Source organism: Oratosquilla oratoria, chromosome 7 (genome assembly GCF_046742065.1).
Source record: "Oratosquilla oratoria isolate Oo_2021 chromosome 7, ASM4674206v1, whole genome shotgun sequence".
In the NCBI taxonomy this organism is placed as follows: Eukaryota; Metazoa; Arthropoda; class Malacostraca; order Stomatopoda; family Squillidae; genus Oratosquilla; species Oratosquilla oratoria.
The window spans coordinates 58,014,947-58,032,446 of record NC_134783.1 but is presented as its reverse complement, the minus strand read 5'-3'; the positions used below and the strand labels follow the sequence as shown (position 1 = coordinate 58,032,446).

At 37.9% G+C, this 17,500-nt stretch overlaps 1 protein-coding gene across 1 annotated transcript in view; it reads right to left on the bottom strand.

Moving 5' to 3' along the window:
• LOC143027169 (uncharacterized) overlaps nucleotides 1-17,500 on the bottom strand; it is a 725,227-nt gene that overhangs the window by 515,730 nt on the left and 191,997 nt on the right. The window lies entirely within an intron of this gene.

Sequence of the window (17,500 nt, the reverse complement as noted above, 5' to 3'; positions counted from 1 at the left end):
TGACGTCATAATTTTCTTTGTGTGAGCTCTGGACGCCGCTTCTGTGACGTCTTTTGTTTTTTCTTGTGACGTCATAATTTTCTTTGTGTGAGCTCTGGACGCCGCTTCTGTGACGTCTTTTGTTTTTTTCTTGTGACGTCATAATTTCCTTTGTGTGAGCTCTGGACGCCGCTTCTGTGACGTCTTTTGTTTGTCTTGTGACGTCATAATTTTCTTTGTGTGAGCTCTGGACGCCGCTTCTGTGACGTCTTTTGTTTTTTCTTGTGACGTCATAATTTCCTTTGTGTGAGCTCTGGACGCCGCTTGTATGACGTCTTTTGTTTTTTCTTGTGACGTCATAATTTTCTTTGTGTGAGCTCTGGACGCCGCTTCTGTGACGTCATTTGTTTGTCTTGTGACGTCATAATTTTCTTTGTGTGAGCTCTGGACGCCGCTTCTGTGACGTCTTTTATTTTTTCTTGTGACGTCATAATTTTCTTTGTGTGAGCTCTGGACGCCGCTTCTGTGACGTCTTTTGTTTTTTCTTGTGACGTCATAATTTTCTTTGTGTGAGCTCTGGACGCCGCTTCTGTGACGTCTTTTGTTTTTTCTTGTGACGTCATAATTATCTTTGTGTGAGCTCTGAACGCTTCTGTGACGTCTTTTGTTTTGTTTTTCTTGTGACGTCATAATTTTCTTTGTGTGAGCTCTGGACGCCGCTTCTGTGACGTCTTTTGTTTTGTTTTTCTTGTGACGTCATAATTTTCTTTGTGTGAGCTCTGGACGCCGCTTCTGTGACGTCTTTTATTTTTTCTTGTGACGTCATGATTTTCTTTGTGTGAGCTCTGGACGCCGCTTCTGTGACGTCATTTGTTTGTCTTGTGACGTCATAATTTTATTTGTGTGAGCTCTGGACGCCGCTTCTGTGACGTCTTTTATTTTTTCTTGTGACGTCATAATTTCCTTTGTGTGAGCTCTGGACGCCGCTTCTGTGACGTCTTTTGTTTTTTCTTGTGACGTCATAATTTTCTTTGTGTGAGCTCTGGACGCCGCTTCTGTGACGTCTTTTATTTTTTCTTGTGACGTCATAATTTTCTTTGTGTGAGTTCTGAACGCTTCTGTGACGTCTTTTGTTTTTTCTTGTGACGTCATAATTTTCTTTGTGTGATATATTACGTCTTTTTTCAGGGACGTCATTATTCTCCTTTATGTGATGGCATTGTTCTCTATTCGGTGACATCATTGATCTCCATTACCTAATCTAGCTTAACCTAACCTAACCTAACCTTACCTAACCTAGCCTAACCTAACCTTACCTAACCTAACCTAACCTAACCTAACCGAACCTACCCTAGCCTAGCCTAGTCTAGCCTAGCCTAACCTGACCTAACCTAACCCAACGTAACCTAACCTAGCCTAGCCTAACCAAACCTAACCTAACCTAACCTAACCTAACCTAACCAAACCTAACGTAACGTAATTTTTATTTCACTGTTGATATTCGGCGTACTGAGGTGACAATTCTGCACGTGGGGATCCCATGGGGTGATCATTCTTCATGTTCTGGGGTGACAATTCTTCATGTGACCCCGTGAGCCATTATTCTCTATGCTATGTTGACCTCACCTATGCTGTGTTGACCTTACTCGCGACGTCACCATTTTCTTTCCTTGACGTAATGCTCCAATCAAAGATGTTATGATTTATAATTCGTGAAATAATAATTTCCATTTAATGACGTCACAGCTTCTATGACGTCTTTCTCTTCCAATGTGACGTCAAATTCCTTCCTTCCATAAACAAGTTTCTTTTCTATTTTATCTCGTTTCATTATATTATTTTTATTTCATATTGTTTTATTCTGTTTCATTTATATATTTATTTATTTATTTATTCATTTATTTAGTTATTTGTTTATTTTATTTTATTTCATTCTATCATATTTCATTTTACTTTCTTTTTTTCTTTCACTAGTTCTATTTCATTTATCTATTTACTTTATTTATTAATTTGTTTACTTATTTGTTTATTGTAGTTTATTTCATTCTATCATATTTCATTTTACTTTCTTTTTTTCTTTCACTAGTTCTATTTCATTTATCTATTTACTTTATTTATTAATTTGTTTACTTATTTGTTTATTGTAGTTTATTTCATTCCATCATATTTACTTTTACTTTTTTTTCTTTCACTAATTCTATTTCATTTATCTATTTACTTTATTTATTAATTTGTTTACTTATTTGCTTATTGTAGTTTATTTTATTCCATCATATTTCATTTTACTTTCTTTTCTTCTTTCACTAGTTTTATTTCATTTATCTATTTAATTTATTTATTCATTTGTTTACTTATTTGTTTATTGTAGTTTATTTTATTCCATCATATTTCATTTTACTTTTTTTTTCTTTCACTGATTCTGTCTGCCTCAGCCCAAAAATCAGGTCTTTCCACACACTCGTGACCAGACACTACTAAAGAAAGGTCACAACTTCCATCATTTTTCCTCTCCAAGCTCTCCGAAGCTCTCGAAGCTTCTGTGGCCCTTTTCAGAGAGGTTGACATATTGGCACCAGAAGGTTGAAGTTTGCTTCCGATAACGAAGAAAATAAAGTATATATAACAATGTCATAGACTCTGGCGTCATTTATAAAGGAGAATGACATTACTGGAAGTCACTAACTTTCCAGGTCTAAGCAGAATCGCTGCCGCTTCCAGGCGACCAGAGCCGCTGGACTGACGCAAGGTTGTGCTATGCTAGCAAATTCCAGATAGGAAGGGTTCCAGAAAGGACACGAGTGTTGCAAAATGAGAGAAAGAACGAGAGAGATAAGAGAGAAAGAGAGAGATACGACAGAGGAGAAAAGCAATCGACTCAGAGACGACCATGGAAGACCATAGAGAGCTTATCAGCCAAGGTTCTCTCGTTCCCTAGTTATTTTTTTTCTTCCTTTTTTTCTATTTGTATGTTGATCTTTTACATCCTATTACTTGCTCTATGCCCGCCAATTTCAGTCATTTATTCTACCTGCCACTAGAAAATTATTATATTCAGTTAAGGGAAATTCTACAATGAAAATGACGAAAACAGTATTTCTTTTCCCGAAGCATTTGTCCGATCTATGACAACTCTCGCCAAGCGTTTCACCCTTGTCGCTTTAGAAAACTCGCTCTCACACTCTCTCTTTCTCTCTCCATATATGTATAAGTACATGTATATGTATATGTATATGTATATGCATATGTATATGTATATGTATATGTATATGTATATGTATATGTATATGTATATGTATATGTATATGTATATGTATGTGTATATGTATATGTATATGCATATGTATATGTATATGTATATGTATATGTATATGTATATGTATATGTTTATGTATATGTATATGTATATGTATATGCATATGTATATGTATATGTATATGTATATGTATATGTATATGTATATGTATATGTATATGTATATGTATATGTTTATGTATATGTATGTGTATATGTATATGTATATGCATATCTATATGTATATGTATACGTATATGTATATGTATAAATTTGTTTGCAGTAATTCACAAGAACACTTGAAAATAATTTGCAGAAAAAACTACTGGGGAATGAGAAATTTAGTCCGAACGTTGTCGTCTATTTAAGACAACTTCAGGGAATACGTATTCCCTGAATATGCCTTGATATAGACGAAACGTTCGGACTAAATTTCTTATTTCCCAGTGCTTTTTTCTGCACACACACACACACACACACACACACACACACACACACACACACACACACACACACACACACACACACACACACACACACACACACACACACACACACACACACACACACACACACACACACACACACACACACACACACACACACACACACACACACACACACACACACACACACACACACACACACACACACACACACACACACACACACACACACCACACACACACACACACACACGTATGTGTATATATATATATTATATATATATATATTATGTATGTATATGCATATATATATATATATACATATATATATACATACATATATAATATACATATATATACATATATATATATACATATATGTATGTATATATAATATATACATATATATACATACATATATATATATATATATATATATATATATATATATATATATATATATATAAAATCACTTTCCTCACTTTGGCAGACTTGGAGGATATCGGTAGACTCTTGCAACGCTTTGGTAAATTATCCTTTGCTGTTCTTCAGTGGACTCTTGCAGTTTCCCAGCAGACTCTCTTTTGCAGAGTTCTCACAGACTCTCTCTTGCAGAACTATGATGGACTTTTATAGAATTTCTCTTGTCCTTGTAAAGCTTTGACAGACTCTCTCGTGCAGAACCTTAGCACAAAAGCTCCTGCAGTCCTTTGACAGAATTGCAGACTTGCAGCTTTTCAGTTGATTCTCTCATGGAACTCCTCCGCGAACCCTCGTGCAGCTTTTCAGTTGATTCTCCCATGGAACTCCTCCGCAAACCCTCGGCGGGCACCTTCTTGCAACACTTAGACAGACTCTCTTAAACACACAAACAAATTTTGCAAGTTGCAGAACGAGACTCCCAGACATCTCCCTCAAGGCCAGATCGCCAATTTCCCTCACTTACGTCCATCTATCCACTCGCATCCTCTTTCGCCTTCAATTTATCAGAACGTGCAGCCGCTCGCTTTTTTTTTTTCTTATCTATTCCCATGTTTTTTCTCATTCTTTCGTTCCTTCTCTCGATTCCTACCCTGCTCGGTCTCTTTTTCCCTCTAATTCTCCTTCCTTCCCTCTCTCTCCTATACTCTCCCTTGTTTTTCTCGTTTCTTCTCTATCCCTTCTTTATTCCCTCTATCCCTCTCCCTCCTCTGCATTTCTCCCTCCTGTACCTGTCCCTCTCTCTCCTCTTCTCCCTCTCAAACTTTCTCCACCGCTCTATCTCTCGTTCTATCTCTCTATAACACCCTCTTCCTTTCCCCACCCTCTCCCTATATTTTTCTCTCCTGCCTCTCTTTTCCTTCTCCCTCCCTCTCTCCCTTTCCTTGTCTCACTCAGAAGAACATAAGAACATAAGAATAAAGGAGACTTCAAGAGACTATAAGGTATACACTAGGCAGTTCCATGTCCATTATAACCTGATATCCCTGTCCATAAAGTTGTCTAGGTGTTTCTTAAAACAACTGATAGTTTCAGCGCTCACTACATGGTTACTAAGTCTATTCCATTCGTCGACCATCCTATTAGTAAACCAGTTCTTCATTATTTCTTTCCTAAATCTAAATTTGTCCAGTTTAAATCCGTTACTGCGAGTCTTGCCCTATTGTCTTAATATCATGACCTTGTTTTGCGCCACCCCTGTTAAAGCCTTTGATCCACTTGAACACCTCTATTAGATCACCCCGCCTCTATTCTTAAAGTAAATTTCTGAGCCCATGTATCATTTGGGTCATTCTCCTCTGTACTGATTCTAGTGAATCTATATCCATTCTATAGGACGGAGAGCAAAACTGTAACACATAGTCAAGGATAGGTCTAACTATCGCTAGATCGAGTTTCATAATTACCTCTGCACTTCTGTTTATAACCGTCCTAGTAATGATACCTAATGTTCTGTTAGCTATATTCCTGGCGCTAATGCACCGTTTTCCGGATTTAAGGTCAAGACTCACCATAACTTCCAAGTCTCTATTGTACTCAGTTTTCTCTAAAAACGTGTTATCTAAGCTAAATATACTTTCGGGGTTATGTAGCCGCACGTTTAACCCGGTGCAATTTAAGATATTGAATTCCATTTGCCATTTCACCGACCACATGAACAACTTGTTAAGATCATCCTGCAGAACTTCAGCGTCTTCTCCTGACCTAATTATGAGTCCTATTTTAATGTCCTCCGGAAACTTACTAACATCACTATTAATCCCAATGACATATTCATTTATATACATAATGAACAATAAGGAACTCAAATACAAAGCCCTGAGGAACTCCACTAAAAACAGTCCCTCATCTGGATTTTACAGTCTTTGTGGTGACCCGCTGTTTTCTGTCACTGACTCATGTTCTAATCAATTCAAATACTTGTCCTTCTATGCCATGGTCTTTGATTTTATTTAGTAGTCTCTGGTGGGGCACTTTGTCGAGCGCTTTACTAAAGTCAAGGTAAATAACATCGTGATTGTTATTGTTATCTGACGCCTTATATACATTAGTGTAGAAAGATAGAAGATTTGCCACACATGGCTTACCATTGGAGAAACCATGCTATGAGTCACGAATCAAATTATATCTAAACGTGATCCCTGATTCTGTTAACTATCATTGATTCAAGCATTTTACCTATAACTGATGTCAAACTGATTGGCCTGTAGTTGCATATAGACGATTTATCTCCCTTTTTGAAAACAGGAACAACATTTGCCAGTCCCCGGGCAGTAGGTACAAAACCAGTGTCTACTAACTTATTAAATATTTCTGTTAACTGGAAGCAAATTTCAAATTTACACTCTTGAAACACTTTCGGAAAAAAAAAAATCACCTGGACCCGGGGATTTTGTAACTTTAAGTCTTTCAATATGTTTGGTTACTTCTACCTTTCTAATGCTGATATTAGATAGTCTACTTTCTTCATCCCCACTGAAAACACGAATGCAGTCAAGTACCTTAACTGACCTCTCCTTAGTAAACATAAAGAGAAAATATTTGTTAAACGCTTCATTCGTTTTTCCTCCGATTCTGTCAGCATATATTTGTTGTTTTTAATCGGACCTATCCTTTCCAGTCAAGTACCTTATCTAACCTCTCCTTTCTAAACATCAAGAGAAAATATTTGTTAAACGCTTCACTCTTTTTTCCTTCGATTCTATCATGATATATTTGTTGTTTTTAATTGGGCCAATCCTTTCCATATTTTTTGTTCTATAATTGATGAAAAAACCCCTTTGGGTTGGATCTCGCCTTCTGTTTACTTTTCCTCTACCTCACCCCATTCCTTCTCACCCTTACCATCCATTTTCCCATACACAATTTCTTTCTCTCTCTTCATCTTTTCAATATCTCACAAAAAAAAAGGTTTTACACGTTCTGCCCTATCTTTCTCTATTTTTGTGACTTTTTTATTCAATATCTGACTATCAAATATAATATTCTTCGTCTGAACTTCTTTTCTGTGTATATTTTTTGGAAACACAGATGGTGTGTGTGTGTGTGTGTGTGTGTGTGTGTGTGTGTGTGTGTGTGTGTGTGTGTGTGTGTGTGTGTGTGTGTGTGTGTGTGTGTGTGTGCTGCCCTATCTTTCTCTATTTTTGTGACTTTTTTACTTAATATCTGACCATCAAATATAATATTCTTCGTCTTAACTCCTTTTCTGTGGTATATTTTTGGAAACACAGATGATGTGTGTGTATGTGTGTGTGTGTGTGTGTGTGTGTGTGTGTGTGTGTGTGTGTGTGTGTGTGTGTGTGTGTGTGTGTGTGTGTGTGTGTGTGTGTGTGCTGCCCTATCTTTCTCTATTTTTGCGACTTTTTTACTTAATATCTGACCATCAAATATGATATTCTTCGTCTTAACTCCTTTTCTGTGGTATATTTTTGGAAACACAGATGATGTGTGTGTATGTATGTGTGTGTGTGTGTGTGTGTGTGTGTGTGTGTGTGTGTGTGTGTGTGTGTGTGTGTGTGTGTGTGTGTGTTTGTTTGTGTGTGTGTACGCGCGCGCGTGTGAGTGTGTGTGTGTGTGCGTACATATATGAGCATAGTCTTTTCTATTCCTTCGTTAACTAATGTTACAGTAAATTAAACTAAAACCACAGTTCATAATACTCATATTCCCAGATAACACAACAGCTAGAGAAGACAACACGAAACACAAAAGTGGACGCTTGGCAATAATACAGGATAGCATGTCTCTTCAGCCAAAAATAGATAAATTATTAGATAAACAAAAACTAACAGACAACACAATTGAGACAATTTCACTCCAAACGCAGATAAAGAAGACAACATACAACATAACAGATTCTTTTTATACAACTTACAACAACAGCCCTCCGAGGCTACGATAGTCAAGTTCAACCTCTCATCTCATTCACAAATCACATAGTGGCAAATAACAATACGGGCTACATACAAGCAGCAGATAAACAAGGAAAATACTTGAACAGCTGCCCACCCTAAACATATTAAATCACAGCAACCACCCCAACGGACACTATAATCAACAAAAAGCAACTTCCTCTGACTTGACAATGTGTTCACCCTGTCTCCAAACACAAATAACATGGAAAATCACAAATGACTTCCTCTCAGACTACAACCAAATAGTAAAATTACAAGAAATATATTTATTGATCTATCTATCTATCTATCTATCTATCTATCTATCTATCTATCTATCTATCTATCTATCTATCTATCTATCTATCTATCTATCTATCTATCTATCTATCTATCTATCTATCTATCTATCTATCTATCTATCTATCTATCTATCTATCTATCTATCTATCTATCTATGCAATCTATCTATCTATCTATCTATCTATCTATCTATCTATCTATCTATCTATCTATCTATCTATCTATCTATTCATCTATCCACCTATTCATCTATCCATCTATCCATCTATTCACCTATCTATCTATCTATCTATCTATCTATCTATCTATCTATCTATCTATCTATCTATCTATCTATCTATCTATCTATCTATCTATCTATCTATCTATCTATCTATCTATCTATCTATCTATCTATCTATCTATCTATAAATCTATCTATCTACCTACCTATCTATCTATCTATCTATCAAAAGGCTTATTCCCATTGGAAGGAAGGTACCCATTCAAGGTATGGGGTCATACCCATTACACTCCCGTTCATAACCCATCTGTTTCCTTTCTATCTGAACTCCTTTCGGATCCCTAACCTTCATCAACAACCCAGACAAAAAGCTATACAAGACACAGCACATCCTTAGTATGGACAACAGCTAATGATAAATGAGAATCAAACAGGCAAATGCTAACAAAACAAAAACAAACAATATAAAATGAATGATAATCATTACAGCATCTTGCTTAGGTATTTATCTAAATGATTCTTAAAGCTTCGAACTGAACTACAATGCACTGCCTCTGCAGGAAGTTTACTCCATTCATTAACTACACGGTTGGCAAAGTTGTTCCTACTTCTATCTTCCACAATCTTTTTGAGTCACTCGTCACTCATTCTATATGTACCCAAACCTTCTCAGTATTCTTTCATCAGCCCTTTCTACCCTCTTCCTTATCACCTCTGCTCTCCTCTCTAAAACGATCGTTAAACCCACAAATCCAGATAAAAATGGAAAATTATTAAAGCGGTAATCAAGATCTAAATTGGTCACAGATACCACTCTCCTTTCTCTAACAAAGGTTTGGAGGGGGCGATGATAAAGAAAAGAAAAAAAAAAAGAAAAAAAAAAAAAAAAAAAAAAAAAAAAAAAAAAAACTCTTAGATGGTTCAAACAGGATATCAAATACCTATACACCTTGATTCAAACACAATAAAGTACTTCAGTGATACTGTAATATCCACACTGACGTCAAATAAACCATTAGAGAATTTTACCGACCAATGTCATTACTATCGTGCATATCAAAGTTAATGAAAGACCTAATGTCAGAAAGGCACATAACTCATTTACCCACCTCCCTGAACAAACGTAGAATCAAGATTCCGTTCCAGCAGCAAAATTTTCACAAATATCACACAAGTGCCGGAGAGAGAGATACAGAGAGAGAGAGAGAGAGAGAGAGAGAGAGAGAGAGAGAGAGAATATATATATATATATATATATATACATATATATATATATATATATATATATATATATACATATATACACCAAGGGCCCCTTCCCTCTTACATGGGAGGTAGCCAAGTCAAAAAACATATACCCAATCCTGTAACCCCTACCATACTTCTCAGACATTTCATTTCGAACACATTTAAACTTTTCCTCTCCGCCTCTCTTAAATTCCAAGTCTCAGCCCCACACAGTGTCGTCAGCACAATCACCCTTTCATATAATCACCTCTCATTCCTCCCCAAATGCCTATTTTTCGTGACACGTTTTAATACCCCAAGGCATTTACTTGATTCTCTCAGTCTACAATTTACATCTATAGTCTCTATTCCCTTTCCTGTCATATTCAACCCCAAGTACCCAAAACTATCCACATCTTCCAGGCTCTCTTCTTGACGGCTTACATCCAATTCCATGTCATCCTCTCCCCTCGTACATCTCATCACCTTACTTTTACTCACATTTACCTTCAACTTTCTCCTATCGCAAACTTTTCCCAAACTCCGTCCCTATCTGCTTTAACCTTACTCTGACCCTTTTCATATGTAAAGCGGAAATACAGAGGCCTTCCTCCAGTACTCTTGCACTCTACCCTTCCTTAGACACACACTAAAAAACCTCACCAGCCGGTCCACTATTATTGTGCCTCCATTCTTCAGAAACTCCGCATGACGCCCATCTAACCCAGTCGCCTTACCTGCTCTCAGCATTTACAAGACTACTTGTACATTTTCTTTTCTCATTTCTCCTCCATTTTCTTCTCCCTTCACCGTCATTTTCTTAGCGCCTCCCCTGCAACCACCAATTCCTACATATTCTCCTCCAAATTTAACAGCTCCCTAAAATACTTCGCCATCTTCTCTTTACCACCTCCTCTTCTGTTAACCTCTGTCCTTCTTCGACCTTTACCTTTTCTTCTCTGTTTGATTCACCTCCCCTTCTTCTCTTAACTTCCTTCTGAAACATCTTTTTATCATTTTCAAAAAAAATATGTTATACTCCTTCCCATTTTGCATCTACTCCCCTTTTATCCACCTTTATCTTATACTTTAATTTTCTTCTTTTTTCTTTGTACCTCTCCTATGTTTCTCTCGTCCTACTTTGCAACTAGCGAATGCCCGCTTCTTCTATTCTATAACTTTCTTTACTTCATCCTAACACTCACTATCCACCCTTATATTCTCCTCCATCCTACTTGTTCTACATACCATCTTTTCACACCTTGTCACCAATGAATGCTCGCTTTTCTATTCTGTAACTTTCTTTACTTCATCCTAACAATCACTACCCTTCCTTCTATTCTCTCCAATCCTACTTGTTCCATATAACATCATTTCACACCTTGTCACCAGTGAATGCTCGCTTCTTCTCTTCTGTAACTTTCTCTACTTCATCCTAACACTCACTAACCTTCCTTCTATTCTCTCCAATCCTACTTGTTCCATATACCATCTTTTCACACCTTGTCACCCCTTCTATGAAACTCTTTCATTTCTCTTCCACTTCTACCTCTACTCTATCCTTCACCATCCCCATATTCCCCATAGATTTCCTTACACTCCTGATTCGTTTATATCTCATTTGAACATTTTAATCTGAGTATCTATCCATACCTTCTGCCATTTTCTTCTTTCTCTATATATCCTCCAATCTCAACTTACCCTCTACCAAAAAGGATATGATATTTCTCTACTCTTTCCCTTATGAATATTGATATCCAGAATTCTTATCACTATTTCTCTCTCTCTCTCTCTCTCTCTCTCTCTCTCTCTCTCTCTCTCTCTCTCTATATATATATATATATATATATATATATATATATATATATACATACATACATATATGTATATGTATACATATATATATATGCAAACATATATATACATATATATAATACATATGTGTGTATATATGTAAATAGTGTGCGTGTACATATATAACTATACCTGTCTTTCTATCTATCTATCTATCTTTTCATTTATCTATCTACCTATGTCTATCTTTGTCTCTCTCAGTTCCATTGTTTCACTTCCTAATCCAGTCCCTCAATCCATCTGTCTTCCAGTCTCTCTCTGTCTCCCATTTGTCTCCCCAATCCCCCAAGCCAATGCGCTGATCATTCTTATGTTGATACTGCCTACTCACGTCAACCGTCCTTTGTCCTTGTGCTCCATTCAGATAATTGAAACGCACTGTTATGTTTATATTAGTGTCTATCTGTTATTATATTCAACTCACCCATGTGTGCTGATGCCATAAGACTCATTTTGCCTTACAAAGCATTTCCGCCACTTGTCTCTGTACCAATACATCGGTCATGGTTTTCATAATTAACTAAATCGCATATGTGCACAGATTCAAATATGCATGAGTGTGCATACATAAACAAATCTACATTAATATGTACACACCAAACCAAAACACACACACACACCACGCACGTGTGGTACATGCACGCATTCACAAACAAAATACGCACACACACACACACACACACACACACACACACACACACACACACACACACACACACACACACACACACACACACACACACACACACACACACACACACACACACACACACACACACACACACACACACACACACACACACACACACACACACACACACACACACACACACACACACACACACACACACACACACACGGTGGCAAAGTTGGTGGAGCGCTGGACTGGGAAGTACGATAGTGCTCGCAGTACCCAGTTCGAATCCTGCCCAGGGCCGAAATTATTTCGGTATCGCTGTGCTTCGGATCGTTACTCTGACTCTCGTGGGCGGGGAGTTGGGTGTGTGTGTGTGTGAAAGGTCATAGCATTACCCATAGATCGGTCATACGAGCTCTGAGCTCTCTTCCACGTGATCCAAAGACCAAGTGAATACACACACACACACACACACACACACACACACACACACACACACACACACACACACACACACACACACACACACACACACACACACACACACACACACACACACACACACACACACACACACACACACAATGGAGACTATTCAATGTATGTAAAATACTTTCCCAATTGCCCTATCATGGCGGAGGTGTGTTGAGGGCAAAAAACCGTGTATATGTAACTCGAGCATACAAATATAAGAAAGTTGTGCTCAATTTATATCTTTCTTGATAGCGCAATGGGCTAAGTCATTGTTCACTTGTTACATCTAAGCTGGGTTCCAGTCCTTGGCTTGACCCCGTATCAGTTTCCGTATATGTTTCCATCGAGCTCCTGATTAGTCTCGTCTGGTCTGTGGTGGCATGGAATTAAAGCGAAAATTAATGTGATTGAAAATATGATAATCTAACCACTATATATATTTATATATATATAAGACTGAAGGTGGAAGAAGCAGACGAGGAGTAATGGTATATATAGTATATATATCTTGACGGCGCCATCGGTTAAGTCACTATCATTTGTCACGTGCTAGCTGAGGTTCGAGTCCTTGGCTGTACCACGTGGGCAAAATGATCTCGTCTCCACCAACTACTTCCTTACCGATATTGCATTTTTTTTTTTTTTTAATGAAATTAACCGGCGTCAGCAAAAGTAGTGATTACCTGTTATGGAAGAGTAACACAAGTATCTTTATTCCCTTCTCGTGAAGACGGGCTTCTACCGCGTGGCAATACTCACCTGTTACATTACAATTGACATTGAGTTGGTTAAGGCCTTCGATCAGTTATCATCCTTTTAAGGTTCTTTTTCAGACAAACTATAGACTGATGTATTTATACAATGAAAAGGTTTTCCTTGGTAGTGGGTAAATTTTATCTTAATTAAGTTTTTTAGTTGATGGGAGAAAGACTCAACCCCAATCTGCTCGATCTTTAACAACCTTTTTCAACACCCTCTTTTTTATCCTCCTACAATGCTCTTATCTACCTTTTTCTTTTTCTTCCCAATCTTTTTTTTTTTTTTGCTTTGTCGCCCTCTTCTTCATTATCCTTCTCCACGTCTTTCTTCTCTACGTCTTCCTCCTCAACTTCTTAAACATCTTCCTCTTCTTCTCCGCCTTTGGTCTTCTATTCTCCGTATCCACACTCATTTTCCTTCTCCTCCTCCATCTTCTGTTTGGTCTTCATATTCTGTACCACCGCTGCCACCATTTCTCCCTTACTCGACGCGAGCTGTGTCTCCCGAGCTTTACTTTTTGACCATTTTTATCGACTTCGTCATTACATTATGTCATGTTACGCTTCTTTCAGATTTAAAAATTCTCCAATACTTTTCGTTCGTAGATTTTTCGAAAAGCCGTCTTTTCGTCTTACTACTCTTGCATATCTTCTTCTTCATTCTTCTCCTCTGATTCTTCTTCCTTTCCGTCTCGTCCACCTTCTCCTTCTGTTATTCTTCCTCTTCCTTTACTTTGTTTCCTCCCTCTACTTCCCTTCCTGCTCTTCCTCTTCTTCGTGTTCCTCCTCTTTTTCTTTATGCTCTTCTTTCTCCTATTTGTCTTCCTATTCTTTACCCTCCTATTACTCCTCCTCCGCCTCCTCCTCCTCTTGTTCTTTCCCTTCATCTCCCCTCCTTTGCCTCCTCCTATTCTTTCTCTTTCTCTTTGCCCAAATCTTCCTCTTCCCCTTCCTCCTCTTTTTAATTTTTGTCGTGCTTTTCTTCCGTCTTCTGCTTTTTCTTCTGCTCTTCTTCTCTGTCCTGTTCTTCCTCTTCCTTTTTTTACTCTGCATGTTCTTCCTCCTCCTATTCCTCCTCTTCCTCTTACTCGTTTTCTCGCTTTTCCCTTATTTCTACTCCTACTCCTCTTCCTCTTTTTTTCTGCTCTTCCTTCTCCATCTCTTCTCTCTACCTCTCTTTCTCATTAATGTCTTTATCGTCATTCTCATTAGCTTCATCCATCTTATCAACCTTCATTGGTCCTTCTCCTCCTCCTCCTCTTCCTCCTTCCACTTTCTCTCATGCTGTTCTTACTCTTCCTATTTCTGCCGTTCCTAATACTGTACTTATTCCTATCCTCCTCTTTTTTATATCTATTCTTTTCTTGCTTTATACATTTCCTTATTTTGTCCATCTTCCCATCTAATACTTTCTAAACTCCTCCTCTTCATTCTATTCCTCTTCTTCTTTAACCCCTTCCTACTAATTTCTGTTCCTTAAACCTTTTCCTCATCAACTTATACCTTCTTATGTCATATATCATTCTTATCCTTCGTCTTCTCTACGTGTTATCTCTTGTCCTTCCACTCTCCCTCCTCTCCTCCCCGCTCCTCTGTCAAGTTACCAAAATGTTGATGGCCAAAGCGATATCATTCATAAGAAGAATGTAACCTTCCCACTGCATTTTACAATTTTTGTAGGTATTCTGCCTACAACCAATTTTATTCAGTTGAGGAAGAGTCCACTCCACAGTGAAAGAATCAACCAACTCTCTTTCTTGGCTTTTTATATATTACATATGCTTTATATATATATATATATATATATATATATGTATATATATATATATATATATATATATATATATATATATATATATATATATATATATATATATATATATATATACATACATATACCAAAGGCTTTTTCCCCCTACACGGGGGTTAGTCAAAAAGAAAAAAGGCATAGAAACCACTCCCACCCATTCCATTTTCTATATATTCCACTCCCCTCCACCCTACTCCCTTCCTCCCATCTTGGCACCTCCTGGATGACAGGTCATCCATGCATCCTGCCCACTGCCCTGGATCAGAAGCAGTGTCGCAAGACACAGCACATCCACAGCAAGGTCGCTTCATAAATTCGAGGACCCCCCCCCCCCTCTCCGTCTCCCCATGCAGAAAAGGAGAAGACGGGGAGAAATCCCTTCGGGCTGCGTCAATTTTTTTTTCTCATACATACTTCTTCACCCCCCCATCCCCCACCCACTCCCCCTCATCCATCACATCATCATCTATATATATCGGGAAAGAGAGTAAACGCAGGACTCGATTCGATGGTTTTATTGTGCCCGACGTTTCGGTCCTCGTCCAAGAATCGTATTCAGGGGTGTGATGGGTTACATACAATGACCTCGTTTTTACATGACCCCAGATGTAACTGGGAGAGGATCTTGGTCTTTATCATGCTCCATTAATCATAACAAATGTGATGTCAACAGCCCGGTCAGCGATTTGGATGAAATGTACATTAACCTAATAGTTTTACTTCTAAATGCACAAAATAAATCTATTTCCCTAGAGTGAAAACGGAAGAACAATAATACTATGAAATGGATGACGGACAAGCTGATATATGAGATTGGAATGAAAAGAGGACTTTACGACAAAATAAAAATGGGAAACGCACCTTAGATCCAAATATAGCGATATGGTAAGACTGGTTAAAAAGAACACGCGTACAGCGAAACGTAACTACGAAATTAAGGTTGCCAGACAAGCGAGATCCAGCCCATTTATTATATTTCTTTGGATTTTAGCATATTAAATTGCACACAATTTTCATGATTAACGGGGCGTAATTATCACCCAGGCCCTCTTCCAGTTGCATCTCACCACATAAAAACAAGTTCACTATATGTAACCCATTACACATCTGAAGACGATTCCTGGATAGAAATCGAAACGTCGGGTAACGTAGCATGGTCCGAAGTTTAAGAATTATTTAAATAAACACCTAAAGAATATACTGCAATCCCAGCTAATAGTTTGGTTTCCTTGTTTAACTATGTTTTGCTTAACGATCTATTCTTAGCATCCGATCTAGTTATGCTCTTTCTTTGTAATTTTTTGTAATCTTTTATACTTTAGAATACTTCAAAAATATTCTGCTGTTCCTCGACAAGGAAAAATTGTCCAGCGCGAACTCTGAAAGATCCAACGAAAAAAGTTGTATTAATTTCGCGCGTGGGTGTATGCATGTATTTTTGTGTGAGCGCTCATGTGTGTGTATGCGCGCACATCTGTATATATATGTGTGTGTGTGTGTGTTTGTGTGTGTGTTTGTGTGTTTGTGTGTGTGTGTGTTTGTGTGTGTGTGTGTGTGTGTGTGTGTGTGTGTGTGTGAGAGAGAGAGAGAGAGAGAGAGAGAGAGAGAGAGAGAGAGAGAGAGAGAGAGAGAAATAGATATATATATGTGTAGGTAGATAGATACATATATATATGTGTATATATATATATATATATATATATATATATATATATATAGAGAGAGAGAGAGAGAGAGAGAGAGAGAGAGAGAGAGAAGATTGTGTGCGCGCGCGCGTAGGCGCATACGCTCTCACGGCTGTCAACATCTGCTTTACCAGACACCTAATCATCCTCACGGTTGCCTGTAATTCTACTCCTTCCTGGCGGCCCAAATACTCTTTTCCTCGCCAAGTCGCTAATTAGCGGAAAAGCTGACTTTGGGGCCCGGAAGACGAAAAAAAGAGGATGGAATAACAGGTTGGGGAGGAAAAGAGGAGTGAGGAAGAGAGAGAGAGAGAGGAAAGAGTGAATGAGAGTGAGTGAGACCGAGTGATTGAGAGTGTGTGTGTGTGTGTGTGTGTGTGTGTGTGTGTGTGTGTGTGTGTGTGTGTGTGTGTGTGTGTGTGTGTGTGTGTGTGTGTGTG